We start from the raw sequence: 16,354 nt of genomic DNA, 5'->3' as shown, positions 1-16,354 counted from the left end.
AAATGGCAGAACATGGAGCAAAGGCCTCAAGTTACAGTGGGTGAGGTGTAGGTTGGCTATTAGGCAACACTCTCTCACCAGGAGGGTGGGGAAGCGCTGGAATGCGTTGCCTAGAGAGATGTTGGAATCTCCATTCCTTTAGGTTTTTAAGTCCCAGCTTAATAGAGCACTGGCTGGGATGATTTAGTTGGGGTTGGTCCTGATTTAGGCAGGGGGCTGGATGCAATGACCTCCTGAGGTCCCTTCCAGCCCTAGGTGCCTATGATTCTATGACACGAGAAGGTGCTCCCATCTGTATGAAAAGCCCACCCCCAGGAGCAAAAGCAGCTATGGTGACATGAGAAGCTCCAGGCAGCAGTGAAGACAGAGCCCTGGTCTGACGAGCAAGTGTCCAGACAACGACACCGCATTCATGACACGCAGCAATAATAAAAGGCTCAAATGGGGCATCTTTCCTAGTTTTGGGCAAGGTTTCTCCACAATTTTTTTTTTTTGGCCAAAAACTCACCGAGTTATGATACCAAAGCGGTTCTCTAATTCAGGGGTGCACAAAGTGGGGGGCTGTGAAATTTTGTAAGGGGGGGAAACGCAGCATGATCATCAGCTGGGTCCCAGGCTCACCCATCTCATTACAAGTGTTGAAATCGTTTTTTCTGTACATGTAATCACATTTATATATTGATTAAAAAAGTTTTTACATTTTACAGACACATTTCCCTCACGTGCTGAAAGTTTTTTTTTTTTTTTTGGTATGAACGTAACCAAACTTTCCATCTGATTGGATTCCATTAGACAGGTTGGGGTGGGGGGTTGCTAATTGCAGGGGCAAAAAGTGGGGCCCGATGCAGATGGTTTCCTCACCCTGATTTAATTCAGGGTGATTTTGCAGGCTCACTCAGCATGCTGAAAAAAATCCATTTCTCGCCCTGCTCTGATTAGACCTCTGCTCAGCTCTGTGGCGTACCTTTGCTCTCAGATAACTGGATCTACGCTATGAATGGCTGCTACCCAGGAGAGCGACGGACTTGTATTTTAGTTTCCTGGAAGAAAGAGCTGAAAATCTAAAAAAAACCCAGTGCAATTAAGAAAGGTCACAGCAGTCGCTGCTTGCCTCTGGTGTCCAAACAAACTGGCTTTGCAGGCAGCTGGCAAAACAAAGACACAAAGCGACAACAACAAAACACTTTGGCTTTCATCAGAAATTATTGCTGAGGCTAAGAGCCCAGGGCCTAATTTAAACCAATCTGACTAGTACTGGAGGGAACCTGCTACTTAATTCCTTTGGATGGACCAGAGAGAAAAGATTAACATTCATAACAAGAATACAGTCCCAGCCACTGGGATAACTTGAGTTTGCTCCACTACCATTGGTTGATAAGGATGTCAGAATAAAGTGAGCCTCAGCCCAATTTAAAAGCAGAGAGAAATCCAGGCTTTCGCAAGCTGTTTAGACTCGGCACAAGCCGCTGCCCCACAGGAGACCCAGGGAGCAGTGGGGGAGGATTTTGTTTCTTTGCTTAGGAGAAATAATATTCTGAGTGGATTGAATGCCTGAGTGGCTATTAAGGATTGGAGGGGTAGCCATGTTAGTCTGGATCTCTAACAGCAACAAAGGGTCCTGTGGCACCTTATAGACTAACAGAAAAGTTTTGAGCACGAGCTTTCGTGAGCACAGACTCACTGAAATGAAGTGAGTCTGTGCTCACGAAAGCTCATGCTCAAAACTTTTCTGTTAGTCTATAAGGTGCCACAGGACCCTTTGTTGCTGAGTGGCTATTGTCAAGGCTGAAATGAAGTGAAGTGAGGATCTGGCTCCCCGGCTGCATTCCCCTCCTGCTCTTTAGCACATCCTGCTATTCTGGTGCTGTGCCCCCATAGTTCTGCCAGGCAAGGCTACATAACACAGTTATTTCAAAATCCCTAATTTGTCAGCTACTGTACAGCCCATGCTGTTTTGAAGTAATTTTGAAATAGCGGGTGCGTTACTTCGAAATTGGTAACCCTCAAAGGCTACGATAACATTACAAAAGCAGTCAGAGATCCTGTGGCACCTTATAGCCTAACAGAAATCTATGAGCAACAGCTTTCATGGGCTAGGACCTACTTCGTCAGATGCAGGACCTGCATCTGACGAAGTGGGTCTTTGCCCATGAAAGCTGATGCTCATACATTTCTGTTAGGCTATAAGGTGCCACAGGACCCCTTGTTGCTTTCGCAGATCCAGACTAACACGGCCACCCCTCTGATGCTTGTCTACACTACAGTGATCTTTGGAAAGAAGCTCTTCTGGGAGATCTCATCCAAAAGAACTTCTTTCGAAAGAGTGAGTCCACACTCAGAAAGGGGGATAAAAAATGATTTGCTCTTTCGAAAGGGGGTGTTCACACAACCGCCGCTCTTTCAAAAGAACAGGCCAGGGCTGGAAAATGAAGACTGTTCTTTCGAAAGAAGGGCCCTGCGGAGCGTCTACCCGTGTTTTCTTTCGAAAGAAGCTTTCAGAAGGGGGGTCTCTTCCTGAAACAGGAGAGGAAGAGAGATTTCGCAAGGAGCACCACATTTGTTTCATTTACTTTCGAAAGAACATTTTTTGTGTGTGTTTAGATGCTCCTTCTTTCAAAAAATCTTTCGAATGAGCTTGCTGGTGTAGACGCAGCCACAGTGAGAGGAATGGCGCTTATTTCAAAATAGCTGTTTCGAAATAGTTTTCAGGTGTGGCCACGTTATTTATCAATAGGAGATCTCGTTTCAGAATAAGGCTGTAGCGTAGTCATAGCCTCAGCAGCCCACAATCCCAACGGGCAGCCCCCACCTCTGCTGCATCAGCCCGGAGCGCTCCACATTGCTTTCCATGCGCTCCCATCCCATTCCGCCACACATCTCAGGCCAGGTCTGCACTAGACCTTAAAGTCGATTGTGGATATGCATTTCCAGCTAGGGCAATTGCAATGCAGGAATTGATTTATCTACAGTCGACTTACCCGGCTGTCCATGCTGTGGGAGGTCAACAGTGGAAATTCTCCATTGACCTTTCTTTCCCCTTGCGAGGCTGAGGAGTACAGGGATTGCCTCTTGACCCACTAGTCTGATTTCGTGTGTCCACGATGGTGAAGACCTACCCTGTGTCTTGGGCTTGGCCAACGAATAGCCAGTCCTGACCTGCTCCACGCATGGCTGGTCCAGTCCTGGTTCACCCACAATTCTGCAAAAGCCTCTGGATTCTGGGTGTCAGCCCTCCCTGCTAATCCTGACCTACAGTCTCTGATCGCCAAGCTCGGTGTGAAGCTAAGCCACCCAGGACCAGCGCTCCCTGCAATCTGAGCAGTTGGGCAGCCACCCAGGAGAGATTCGGCTTCTGCCCAGCTGCTTTTCAGCGTGCCCACAGCTGCCCACAATCGGTAGCATGTGGGTCTATGGGTGGTGCACATCTGCACATGCCTTGGTGCACAGAACAAAATTTATTCTGCCCGTCAATGTTAAAAAATAGAGGGAACACTGTCCAGGACCTTCCTTATGCTCTCACACTGGACCCCTCCCCCTCCATCCCAGTACACAACCGTCACTCAGCCTCCATTTCACACACCCATGTGGCAGATGCCTTTCATTGTATGAGAAAGGGAATTCAGACCACTGCATGTCTCGAGCCTTCTCCCTTCACTGGCTAGCTGCCTGCCCTGTCATGCTGTAGCAAAACACCAGCGTGGCTGGAGTTCAGGTGACCACCGCCTCTCTATTAAGCCTACACAAGTTGCATGTTGTCACCTCATCAGTTTTGCCACATTAGTCCAGGGGGACCTCAGGAATGCAAGAACAGAGAGGCAGGAGCCACAGTGCCTAGTCCTGGCTTGATAAAGCGTGGCCCAGGAGCCAGGGCTTCCATCTAATCCCAGCTCCGACACTGCCTTCTTGTGTGAACACGGGCAAGTCCTGGTTGCTGCAAAGTTTAATGAGTTTATGATTTTCAATTGCCAAGAATTATTTATACCAAATGTGCTTTACGGGGTAATGTGGCCTTTTGGAATAAAAAAGTCTTGTTGACAAGCAGCTAATGTGCAATTGTAGCAAAGAAGGAAAGCATCGGAAAATGTTACCATAGCATCCAAAGCAAGCAAGAGGAAATTCAGCTACTGGAAGTGATGCTCAGACCTGCAGGAGCAAGGCTGCTGGGTTTGCACCACTTGTGGATCTCAAAGAGTGTGGGAATGCATTGTCTCCCAGCTGGGTATTTACGTTCACAAAGAAACAAAACTCTGCACACTGAGAGCGTGGGTTGATCGAGTTCCTGTTAATGCTGTCAAGGAAATCACCAGCTCTGGAAAGACTTGCAGCCATCTCTGTTTCTAAGCACCATCACCAGAGGAAATAATATGCAAAGAACTCACAGAAATGTTCACCTCCATAGCAATTTGCCTTCCACTCCCCTTTAATGCCCCCCTCAAATTTCTCTCTCAGGCACAGGCATAAGGTGGGAATTTTACTTACCTAGGAGGGAAGAAAAGTTCCCTTGGCTGCAGAAAAATGTACTGGGTGAAATGACAAAAGCAACTAACAGTGCTGTGACACCTTATCGACTAACAGCTGAAACTAACATTTATAACAGACGAGATGTATAGACTAACAGATGGGTGAAACTTGTTACGTAGCAGATCAGATTAAAAGATGGTTGTGATCCCTTCTGGCTCTCCAAGCTGTGCACTCGATCCTCTTCAGTGAGGTTCAGTGACATCTTCCCCACCACACGCTTTTCCCCTTGTCCTTTTTCTTTCTTTTCTTTTTTCCTTAATTTCTTTGACTGAAAGTATAATTACCTAACATACGAAATACCATACTGTAGGTTGCAATGAGATTTCTAGTTTTCAGGCTCAATATTCCTTGCAAGCTGAGCACTCGAGCGGCTATCCAGGTGCCGCCCAGCTGGTCAGCAGAGTGACCACACCCCTGCACAGCTGGCAGCCTGTGTTTTTATCAGTGGTGCACATCTGCACATCCATTGGTGCATGTAACAAAATGTATTCCACCTATGGATGGAGAAAAATTAAAGGGAAAGCTGTTCAGGACTCTCTTGTCTGGGAGATTTCCAGAGACTCAGTACGTTCTAAGAGGATGTGCCAGGCTGGGCGAAAAGGAAGTGGTGGGTCAGTGGTGTTTGGCCAGAGGTGTGAAACTCTTCCCTGTAAATTGTGTGGTTGGGAAGCCACACAAGAGAGTAAAATGCTGCCAGGTGACTAGCAGAGTGCCCAGGTCTGCTGGCGGCATAGGTTTCTGCTGCTGGTGCACATAACAAAATTTATTCTGCATGTGGATGGGAAAACAATAAGAGGGCTATTGGTGTGAAATTCCACGTTTCCCTCTTTGACAAGTTCCGGGCTCGGCTGATAATTCTGGCAGCCTTTCTCACTTTTAAGTTAACTAGATACTCTCCAGAGGCTTCAGCAGCCACAGAACGGGAATAGGAAGAGGCAGGTGGGTGGACATCAAGCCCTAGTAGTGCCCCACATTTTCAGATGTCCTGCACAGCAGCATATTTTACGTGTGGATCAGGACGGCCTCGCCAACACTCACCTTGAATGAACTCAACTCAATGCTCAACTTAATGCAAAGGATGTGACCACAAGTCTCTGAAACAGAGGGAGCAGACAGTGGGCAAAAGCAATATCAGAACCTCACACTCCCCCAGCACTTCTGGCAAGACACCCAGGGAACTCGATCATAGCTACAAAATAAATACAGACCAGATCTGCAAACTCTCCCTGTCCCTTGAGTATCAGCAAGAGACAAACCAGCTGGTCCATTGTTCTACAGCTGGGAGAAACAGCATTGCTCCTCCTGAATCTGAGCTTCGTCTAATGGGTGGAACCTTCTTACCAGCCTCCTGGCATAGGCTTTGCCAAGGAAGCTCAGGCCTGAGCATAGTCCCCCCATGTTGGAACACACCTGCTTCTCTCCTTTCTCACAGATCGGAAAATCTAGCCTTCCAAATCCAGACTCAGCCCCTTGCAGTGTTATATTAGTTGATCACTTGCTATTAACTTTTCAGTTAGCCTCCTAACACGGGTTAGTGCTAATCAACAGCTTTACATTTGTTTAGCATTTCTGAGAGGTTACCTGCAGTTATTGAGACCTACGCGAACAGCTTGGGATTAGTCAGTTTTTACCAAAAGATAAACACTTCAGAATTCAGTTGTGGCCACAAATATTTAAATACAAATTTGGTATTTTGATCAGGCTATTTTATTCTTAATAAAGCACAAAGCATTAAACAAACATCAGGATGACTCCATTCCTACAGCAATGAAACTGCAGCTCAGAATCACATTTCCATTGACCCTAATGTCTAGTTTCCAAAAACTTTGATTGGTCCCCCACAAAACAAGTTTACCACAAATGCCTGTGCTCAGAAAATGCTGATCTCTTCAAATGGCAGCTGTCCACTGGAAAGGGCCAGTGTTGACAAACCTCCAAATTCGAAGAATTCAATGCAGAGAGAGGCATTTCAGAATTACTGAAATAGTTTGTTTTTGAAATTGTTTTGATCTTTTTGTAAGGAAAAAGGTTTCCTTTTCCAGTCCACAGCAATTTTTGTTTTGAAATGTTGATGAATTTATACTAAAAAGAATAATAAGTCACAAAAATGAAGAGGTAGATATCAAAAGAAAATGTTTTGAAAATATCAAAAATAAACATTTTAATTAATTAAATTGATTAAAAAACCTAACTGAAAGGCCTTAAAACAGAACTGTGAACAGGGAAACTTAATCCAGCGGCTCCATTCCCAGTGGGGTCCCACACAGAGGAGCCCTGGGCCCTCTGCTATTTAAGATCCTTATCAATGACCTGGAAGAAAACCAAAAAGCCTCAATAAGGATTTAAATGTTACCACTCTACAGAGGCAACTTCCTCTCAATGGAAATTCACATCTTCCTCCTTTACAAAGGACAGTAACTTCTTTCTTTGCTGTAACTTACTTACATAGCTACCTGCCTTTGTATTTCCTGACAAAGTGGATTTTACCTGCAAAAGCTTATGCCCTCATAAATCCATTAGTTTTAGGCTGCTACCGGACTCCTTGTTATTTTCACAGATGAAGTTTGCAGATAACACAAAAAATGGGAGGTGGCAAATGAAGAGATAATTCCAAATGATTTAGACCTCTTGATAAACTTGGTGCAAGCAAATAAAGTTCTTTTTAATATGGCTAAATCTAACCGTAAACATTAAGAACAAAGCATGCAGGCCGTACTTACAGGCTGGTGGGCTATCCTGGGAAGCAGACACTCTGACAAAGGATAGGAGGTCACGGTGACTCATATGCAGAGCATATATTCCCAGTGAGATTCTGCAGCCAAAAGATCTCAGGGAATCCAGGGGTGTATAGACAAGGCAATCTCTCAAAGGAACAGAGGCTATTTTATCTCTATTTGCAAGACCGCTGCTGGAATGCTGTATCCTATTCTGGTGTACACCATTCAAAAAGGGTATTGATTAATTAGGGAGGGTTCCCAGAGAACCACAGGAGAATGAAAAATTATGAAACCTGCTTTCTTATGAACAACTCAAGGAGCTCGATCTATTTAGCTTAAAGAGAAGGTGAAGGGATGACTTGGCTACTGTCCATAAGTATCTACACAGGGAAGAAATGTTTAATAATCAGCTCCTCAATGTAGCAGAGAAACGATTGAATGCAACCCAATGGCTGGAAGTTAAAATTAGATACATTCAGACTGGAAAAAAGGTGTAAATTAAAATAAAAACCGTCAGAGTAATTAATTATTGGAACAATTTACCAAAGGTTGTGATGGATTAAGAATTTAAGAACCCCCATCGAGACACAAATCCTGAGTCTCCATCACTGTCAACTAATAATTCAAGAGCGGATTCTTTTTTCTAAAAAATCTGGTCTCGTGTAAAGTTGTTCTTCAAATGTGTCTTCAACATGGAGGCCTCTGTGTTAAGAGGACTGAGAGAAGAGGAGGAAGATGGCCTCTGTGATCCCTACAAGGACAACTGGTCTGTGAGCTGTTTTACCCTTTTCCCTCCACTGAATATGTTCCTGCCACTTAACATGAATTCAGACGTGACCCCCAAGGACAGAAACATGCTGTTTACATATGTGGCAATGCTGCACAGCCTTGGAGACAAATTTCTTTTGTTCGTTTAAAATTGATGAAAATGGGAGCAACCGAAGAGGTTCTAAAGGCATCTTTTACCTGTCTTTAGGGACTTCTGGGGGGCCCTTCTGTCCATGTGATCGTACTGTAGCCTAAAGAGCCGGGTCTTTAGGTTGTACCCATGGAAATTCAGCAAAAGGATTAACAATGTATTTTTGCGACAAAGTTCAGCAGATCTATCTGAACAGGCAAGAGGCAGAGCAGTTAAAGAAGCTGCTCTTTTCGCTATCACTTCTATGCCCATATCTGCACCTGAAAATGAGGTTTTAAAAAGAAAGTACAGAAACATTTTAATGCATGTACAATGAGAAACATTCAGAACTTGAACCGTTATCACGTCAATTGGTTTCAAATTTAGCTGGATTTGGAATTCTGCAACAAATAAGAAGCTAAGGTGGAAGCATCTCACTTCAGATCACTTTTAATTATCCATGAGCAAATGATCTGATTATGTTCAGTGAGAAAAGGAGGTTTCTTACCATGCTCAAATGACAAAATGTCCTTGAAAGGCATGAGCAGCTGAAGCCTGAGGGGGATTGCAATCCAAACTAACCTTTATAACACAATCCCTGATTACCCACAACACAATCACAATTCTGTCCAGACTCAGCAAGAGAGTGTGGAACAACAACAAGCTGTATACTCACACCAAAATGCCTGCAAAATACAGAGCCTGCATCCTCAGCACCCTCCTTTATGGCTCCGAGACTTGGACCCTGTATGCCTGCCAGGAAAAGAGGCTGAAGGTCTTCCATTTGCGCTGCCTCAGGCGCATCCTTGGAATATCATGGAAGGACAGAGTGACCAACACAGCCATCCTCGAGCAAGCTGGAATCCCAACCATGCACACCCTCCTCAGGCAGCATCGGCTCCGCTGGCTTGGCCACATCCACAGGATGAATGATGGAAGGATTCCAAAAGACATCCTGTATGGTGAGCTAGCCTCTGGCAAAAGACCTCCCGGACGCCCTCAGTTGCACTACAAAGATGTCTGCAAGAGAGACCTCAGAGAGGTAGACATTGAGCTGGACAACTGGGAAGAACTAGCAGACGACCGCAGCAGATGGAGGCAGGGGTTACACAAGGGCCTTCAGAAGGGCGAGATGAGGATCAGACAGCTTGCAGAGGAGAAGCGAGTGCACAGAAAGCACAATAAGGACTTGCCAGACACTCACCACATCTGCAAGAGATGCAGCAAGGACTGTCACTCTCGTGTGGGTCTTCATAGTCACAGTAGACGCTGTAAATGAAGTCCTCAATTGAAACTATAAAGGGCGCGATCCATAGTCTATGCAGACTGAAGGATGACTACCTGTACCTGTGTACCAATCTTTCCCTTGGCATCAAACTGTCCGGCAGTGTCTCAACAGCATGTGCATCAACCGCAGGACAGACTGTTAAGAAGCAACAGAGGTATCGCGGAGATAGCTGGATTAAGAAGCAGGGTCCCAGCCTAAAACTGGCTGAGTTCTATTCTTAGATGTCACCAACCAATAATCAAGTGTAAACGACTCAGGCACCTTAACATGGAATCCAAAGTCCCGTTTGGATGTGCTGAGCTGTCTTACTGCCCAGGTGAGCCTGCCTTTGGGATAGATGATCCCTTGCGCCAAGGATCAAAGCTACATTCAGCTTACTCTCAGCCCCAAAGGACTGGTCACCTACCTCAGGGCAGTAGTACCTTACTTCTCACACCAAAGACAATCCCATAATAACCTATTGAAAGATGTATTAATAAGGAAAAGGAAACAAGGCAGTTATTCCCAAAGTGAAAGTAAGTGAGAAGACCCCTGAGTTACACTCTGAAGTGTCAAAGGGCCAATAGAAACTTGCTAATAAGCAAGCTCTGAATGCCTGGGGATCCCTTGCTTATGCTCAGAGAACCATCCCCTCCAAAGCCCAAGCAGCACACAGATTCATTTCCTTCCTGTTAGGGTTTTTAAATCTCCTCCTCCCTTCCCCCGCCCCAGGTGCTCCCAGCTACACACTGAGGAGCGCACAAAGAAGCGGCAAAGCCTTTTGTTCTCTCTAAAGTTCCGCAATAGTCCATTCGGTGTCAGTGGGCCTCTGTGGTGGGCAGGGCATCCTTTCTGCTGGATACCTGCTCTCTATATTAATCAGGTCCCGCTCTGGCCTGGTGACATATACCATACACTTACCATACACCAGCTTAAATAGCACCTTGCACTGTGGGATGCATCTGCTCTCAGTGAGATTAATGCAGGCAGCAATGTACAAGCATTTCATGAAGTCTGAACACAAACATGTGCTTATAACTCTAAGCCCTATGTTCACAATGCTAACACACAGGGGAGCCAGACTCATGGCAGCAAGGTATTTATCAGTGGTTGGTGAAGTCAGGGAGCTCCTGGCCTCTGGTTTGCCAGCGCTACCAATGCTACATGCAGAAACTTGCATAAGAGGAAAGGCTGCCAGAGAGCCAGAAGTCTTCTTAGGCACCAATGCTGGCATCTGTCCAATAAGGACGTGCCACCTCCAGAGAGAGGGGGAAATATTGTTCCCTTTGCTTTTCACACCACAGTGGGAGGTAGGAAGCCCACAGGCACAGCTGGGCCCAAACGGACGTGTGTGCTAAACATACAGTGTGCTAACTGCCACTAAAAGGCTCGTTAGCCGTGTAACTGGACACTGTCCGGATCCTGCACACAAAGAGGCAAAATGAAAGTCGTTAACACCGTAGGGTTGAAGCGAGGCTGTCCCCACCAACACCACAATAGGCAGCTGCGTAGGGTACCATGACATCTGGGGCACCGCAGAATCTGGGGCCAGGCTTTGTGGTGCCCTAGGCAGGGGCATGCGGGAGGAGGTAGCACTGTGGACTCTAGCTCTGGCCCCATCACCCTGCCACACCTCCAAGGGGCTGCACCCTTCACGCCTGAGACCTGGCTCTGTTGAAGCACCTGAGACCTGAGCATCTCTGTGCGAGTGCTGCTTGGTCCGCTCACGCCGGCTGCCTTGCTGTGGCCTCAAATGGAGAGGCCGAGGGCGGAGGCGGAGGGATGAGACCCCTGAGGAGAGAGAGGAGCTGTCTGCACTGCCTTGGTGATGCTGGAGCTGAAACTGCCCTTGTGTGGCTGTTATTTGGGGCCCACAACAGGGCAGCCAGCATCAGTGAACTAGGCACCACTGGCACAGAGGTGCTCAGGTCTCAGGTGCTTCAGCAAAGCCAGGGCGCAGGTCTCAAGCGTGCAGCCCCTTCGGGCTCTGGCAAGATGATGGGGCCTGGCCCATGGGAGCCCACAATGCTGCCTTCTCCTGCATGCACCTCTCAGGTCTCAGGTACATCAGCAGAGCCAGGCCTAGGGGCAGGCAGGGCACATCATAAGGGCTTCAAACCACCCACCCTCCCTTTAAACAGGAAACCTCCATCCAGCCCTCAGCACACACCCTCGCCCCCCTGCCACCTGTCCCACCTTCATCATAGCTGGAGGCACAATGCTGGAGAGGAGCTCCCACACTGACTGATGGCCCCAGCCAAAGGCCTGCCTGCTCAGCCCCAGATCTGCTTGTGGCAGCCTGCCCTCCTTTGCCCCAGGGCATGGAGGTTGCTACCCCAGTGTTGCGTGGGTGTCCCCACCCACGGGCAGGGTGTGGTGCTCGCATCCCAGGCGTAGCACCTATGCCTGGGTTAGCCCCAAGAGCAACCTGGCTTGGCTCCCCCGCCACGAGGACGGGCAGCTGCCAGGATGATGTTATTCTGGTTAGAAACCCGAAAGACCTCAGGGCACTTAGCTGGCACCTCTGCCCTGTTGTTTACCAGTCGGCCACAGGCTCAATTTGTTCCCCTGAGGAGCAGCTCAGCCCATCTCCCTTCTACGCAGCCGGAGGGATTTGAATAGAGCTGTCAGAATCACAGGCAGGCAGTGGGCTCATTCACACCACGGTGCGAGTTGTTATCCAAATTAAAATGCCCTTCACCGAAAGGCCAGGAATTACACAGCTCATTAGCCCTCTGGTCCATGAGACACCAGCAGCACCTACCAGCACAGCCGCTCTGCCACACAAGGGCAGCTGCAGCTTCAGCATCACCAAGGCACCGCAGACAGCTCCTCTCTCCCCTCAGGGGTCTCATCCCTCCGCCACCGCCCTCAGCCTCCTCATTTGGGGCTGCAGCAGGGCAGCCAACGTCAGCGAACGGAGCACCACTTGCCCAGAGATGCTCAGGTCTCAGGTGCTTCCGCTTCCCCTGGGACCAGCTTCTGCTCTGCCCCAGGCAGAGGCACCCGGCAGTGACGGCATGGAGACCAGGCAGAGGGGAGAGACATAGGGAGGGGGCAAGGCTGGGACTCCACTCTCCATGGACATCTCTGTCTCTATCCGGGATAATAAAGGCCTAGATGCCAGTCTGGCTTCCTTGGTTAGCACACTCACCTAGGGTGCACCCCTGCACCAGTGGCTATTTAATTATTTAGATGAAGTGGAGCAGCGTCTCTCTGCTTGTGTTGTGTCTGTCTCATCCACACCCACATGTGCAACTTGGTGGCTGAACCGACTCTGTAACTTTGTGTTAAATTTGCAGCTAGTTTCAGACCAACCAAACCCAGCAATTAACCACTGGGCTGCAGGGTTTGGTCACATCTAATTAGTGGCAGGTATCAATCCATTTGTGAAAAGGACAAATATCCCTATCTCTATCCAGGAGAATAAAGCAGAGTGCATCAGGGCTCCACTCGCCAGGCTAGTTCTCTTACTGCTTGCATTGAGGATCAGCTTCGTTGGTCAGTATGCCCCTTCCTAGTGGTGTCTCCCCTGCTTCTGAGCCCCATCACTCCCAAGACTGCAGCATCCTCTTTATGATACAGCCCTCTGGCCATGCTGCACTCTGCCTTCCCTCTTCCAGGAGCCAGCACCATAGACCTACTGATCAGGCACTGCCTCTGTGTCAGGTGTGGGGTGGTGAGGACCCAGGACCACCCACTATTCTGGGTCTTGGCCCAGAAACGCTGGAGGTTGCAGCCATGTGCGTTGTCCTCTCCAACTTCTCAGTGTATTTCCCTGGGCCATTTCTCTGAGACCCCAGCACCTTCTTCACCCTTACCTCCAGCCTCATCATGCCAGTCCGAGCAGCCTGCCAGGAGCTCTCTGTAGCTTCACCAGTCTCTGCTAGAAGCACTGCTCTTGATATGAACTGATACAAACCGGTGTATCGTCTCTATCATTGAATGAGGTATAAGTGGAGGAGTGAGTGGAAAAATACCAAAACCTAGCAAGGTGAACCTGGAACTGGCTGGTCTGGCTGACCTAGCGATAAGATGGCCAATGGACAGTAGTAAACAACCCCCATTAAGGAAGACAGACCCGATCATGCAAGGTGCTGCCATGGCTGGAGAAACAAGATGCAGTTTGATGTTTCATTGACTGGAGGAACAAGGTACGGTCTGACTCTGTGTTAGTGAGGAATTTGTGTCTGTGACTAGCGAGAGATAAAAGGCCCAAGCATGGGGGATGCGGTGGAGACAAGCCAGCAAACATCACCCAAGGCAGCGTGTGCACCACCAGAGCTCCAGCCTCCAAGCTTCACCCACACCGTGGGCTGCCACCCAAGGATGAGAGAGTGTGATGCACGAATGAGAATAGGGAAATTCTGTGGGTGGTAATCTGGGCAATAAACTGATTTGATTGTGGAACACTTGCAGGGTGTAGCTCCCTTTCTGTAAGATCCTAGTGTGAGCGCTTGATCGACCCTCATTGCCACCAACGCAGTTTAACACTCTGCCTGTGGGGCTGGCACACCTTCCTCTCCCTAGGAGCCCGACCTTCTCCACTCTGCAGCCAGCTACCAAGCCTGCTTTGCTCAGGACCTCTTCTTATAGGCGCTTGCCACGCCCCGATTGGCTGCTCCTCACAGCCGCTCTCCTATTGGCTGCTTTTTCTTCAGCCTCCCTTGGACTTCATTAGCCCCTTACAGCTCAGTGTAGGGTGGATGCCCATCACACAGGCCTTTTTTGTGAATGCTGACGTTTGTAAATACACTCATTTAGTTTGGGTCCATTTCCCCTTTGGGTCCATTTCCCACAGGTATTTGTGCAGTCAGGTCTCACAAACAAATGCTTAACAGAGGAGGATTGGTGGAAAGAAAACTTTACATGCACTTTCTGTGAGCAGTCACACTAGAAACTGGATTATAAGGCCGTTAGTCAAGCATTCAGCCACCCGAAACAACCCCTGGTGACTGTCCTGGGCCCCTGCGGTATATAAATTTCAGATTTGCTGTAAACAGAGCAGCCAAAAACTGCATCACATTCAGGAGAGACTATAACTGAGCTCAGAAAAGAGATAAGTTCATGAAGACATAGGTCCATCAATGGATATTAGCCAGAACAGGCAGGGGTGGCGTCCCTAGACTCTGTTTGCCAAAAGCTGGGAATAGGGGTGATAGGGGATAGATCACTTCAGCTACGTCTACACTAGCACACTACGTCAAAGTAGCCTATTTCGAAGTAAGGACATTGAAATTGGCTACTTCGATGCGTATCGTCTACATGTCCTCCCGGGCTGGTGCCATCGACGTTCAACGTTGAAGTAGCGATGGAGAACATCGAAAGGAGCCGCCCCAGAAGGAAATTCAGAGCGTCCACACACACACAAGTGCTCCCCGTCGAAATAAGGGGCCAGCAAGCCCCAAGCTGCTCCCTTAAAGGGCCCCTCCCAGACACACTTTCCCTGCACAGCACAAGATCCACAGAGCTGACAACCGGTTGCAGATCCTGTGCGTGCAGCATGGACCCCCAGCTGCAGCAGCAGCAGCAGCAGCCAGAAGCCCTGGGCTAAGGGCTGCTGCACACGGTGACCACAGAGCCCTGCAGGGGCTGGACAGAGTGTCTCTTAACCCCTTAGCTGATGGCCGCCATGGAGGACCCCGCTATTTCGAAGTAGCGGGACGCAGATCATCCACACATGCCCTACTTTGACGTTGAATGTCAAAGTAGGGCGCTATTCCCATCTTCGGATGGGAATAGCGATTTCGACGTCTCACCACCTAACTTCAATTTCAACGTCGAAATAGCACACGGAGCGTGTAGATGCGACGTGTGGTATTTCGACATTCTGCCAGCTACTCTGAAGTAGCCGGCTAGTGTGGATGCACCCTTCATGATTACTTGATCCTCTAGCATGTTGACTTTGAGCACCGTGGGGGAGAGGCTGTCCTCTTTGCTTGGTCATAACAGGCCTGGCTCCTTGGTGCAGATTCCTAGACAGTACCACCATACCAACAGGAACACAAATATCCAGTGTCCAAGGCCAACCCTATCAGAGTATCAGGAGGCTGGTGGATCCTGGCTTGACACACCAGGCATTGGCCACTGTTGGAAGATAGGCTGTTGGCTAGATCTTAAGGTATGGATAAAATAGTATAGGTAAAATCCATGAATTATCGACAAAACTCTTTCCATCCCACTTTGGCATCTGTGAAGTAATGCCAGTGCACCAAGGGAGCTCAGGATCTGACCCCTGCTTTTTTGTAACAGGCCAGGGCAGCTGAACCTCTTTGAAGGATGGGAATGTGGCTTTCAAACAGTAGGCTTTACACTCAACAAGAAGTCCTGTGGCACCTCATAGACTAACAGATATTTTGGAGCATAAGCTTTTGTGAACAAAGACCCAAAGCTTTGCCCACGGAAGCTTATGCTCCAAAATATCTGTTAATCTATAAGGTGCCACAAGACATCTTGCTGTTTTTGAAAATACAGACTATGCTACCCCTCTGAGGCTTCACACTGCCTCTCACAAAAAGGATAAAATTGCTCAGCCTGGCTGGGCTGGGGTGGGTGCTGGCCAGCAAGAGTGAGATCTGATGTGGAAATGTTACCCATGGTGGACTGCCATTCTTGGGCCCCATGCATCAGAGGCATTCAGCACAGACTGACAAGTTAGTGCCATGTGACACTTTACCTTTGCATTTCCCTGTGAGTATCTCAATCCATAAGGTTTTGGAACCCAGTAAATTAATTTCTGGGCTTCCCTATCCAACTAAAAAGCTCGTAGATGCTTAATGATGATGGAGGGGACTTTAAATTGAAAACCATGGACCCCTTTTAGCCCTCGGGCGAGCTCATAAAATGTCCTGGAATTGCTCTTCTGTCAAGGAAATGAATTTCACAGCCAGGGATGCAGCACGGACAGCGGATGCAGCTAAGGTCTTTATGAGCTTTGCTGTCAAGATGAAT

The sequence above is a fragment of the Carettochelys insculpta genome, chromosome 3 (genome assembly GCF_033958435.1).
Source record: "Carettochelys insculpta isolate YL-2023 chromosome 3, ASM3395843v1, whole genome shotgun sequence".
Taxonomy (NCBI): domain Eukaryota; kingdom Metazoa; phylum Chordata; order Testudines; family Carettochelyidae; genus Carettochelys; species Carettochelys insculpta.
The sequence above is the reverse complement of the archived record's forward strand: the minus strand, read 5'-3'. Positions refer to the sequence as shown.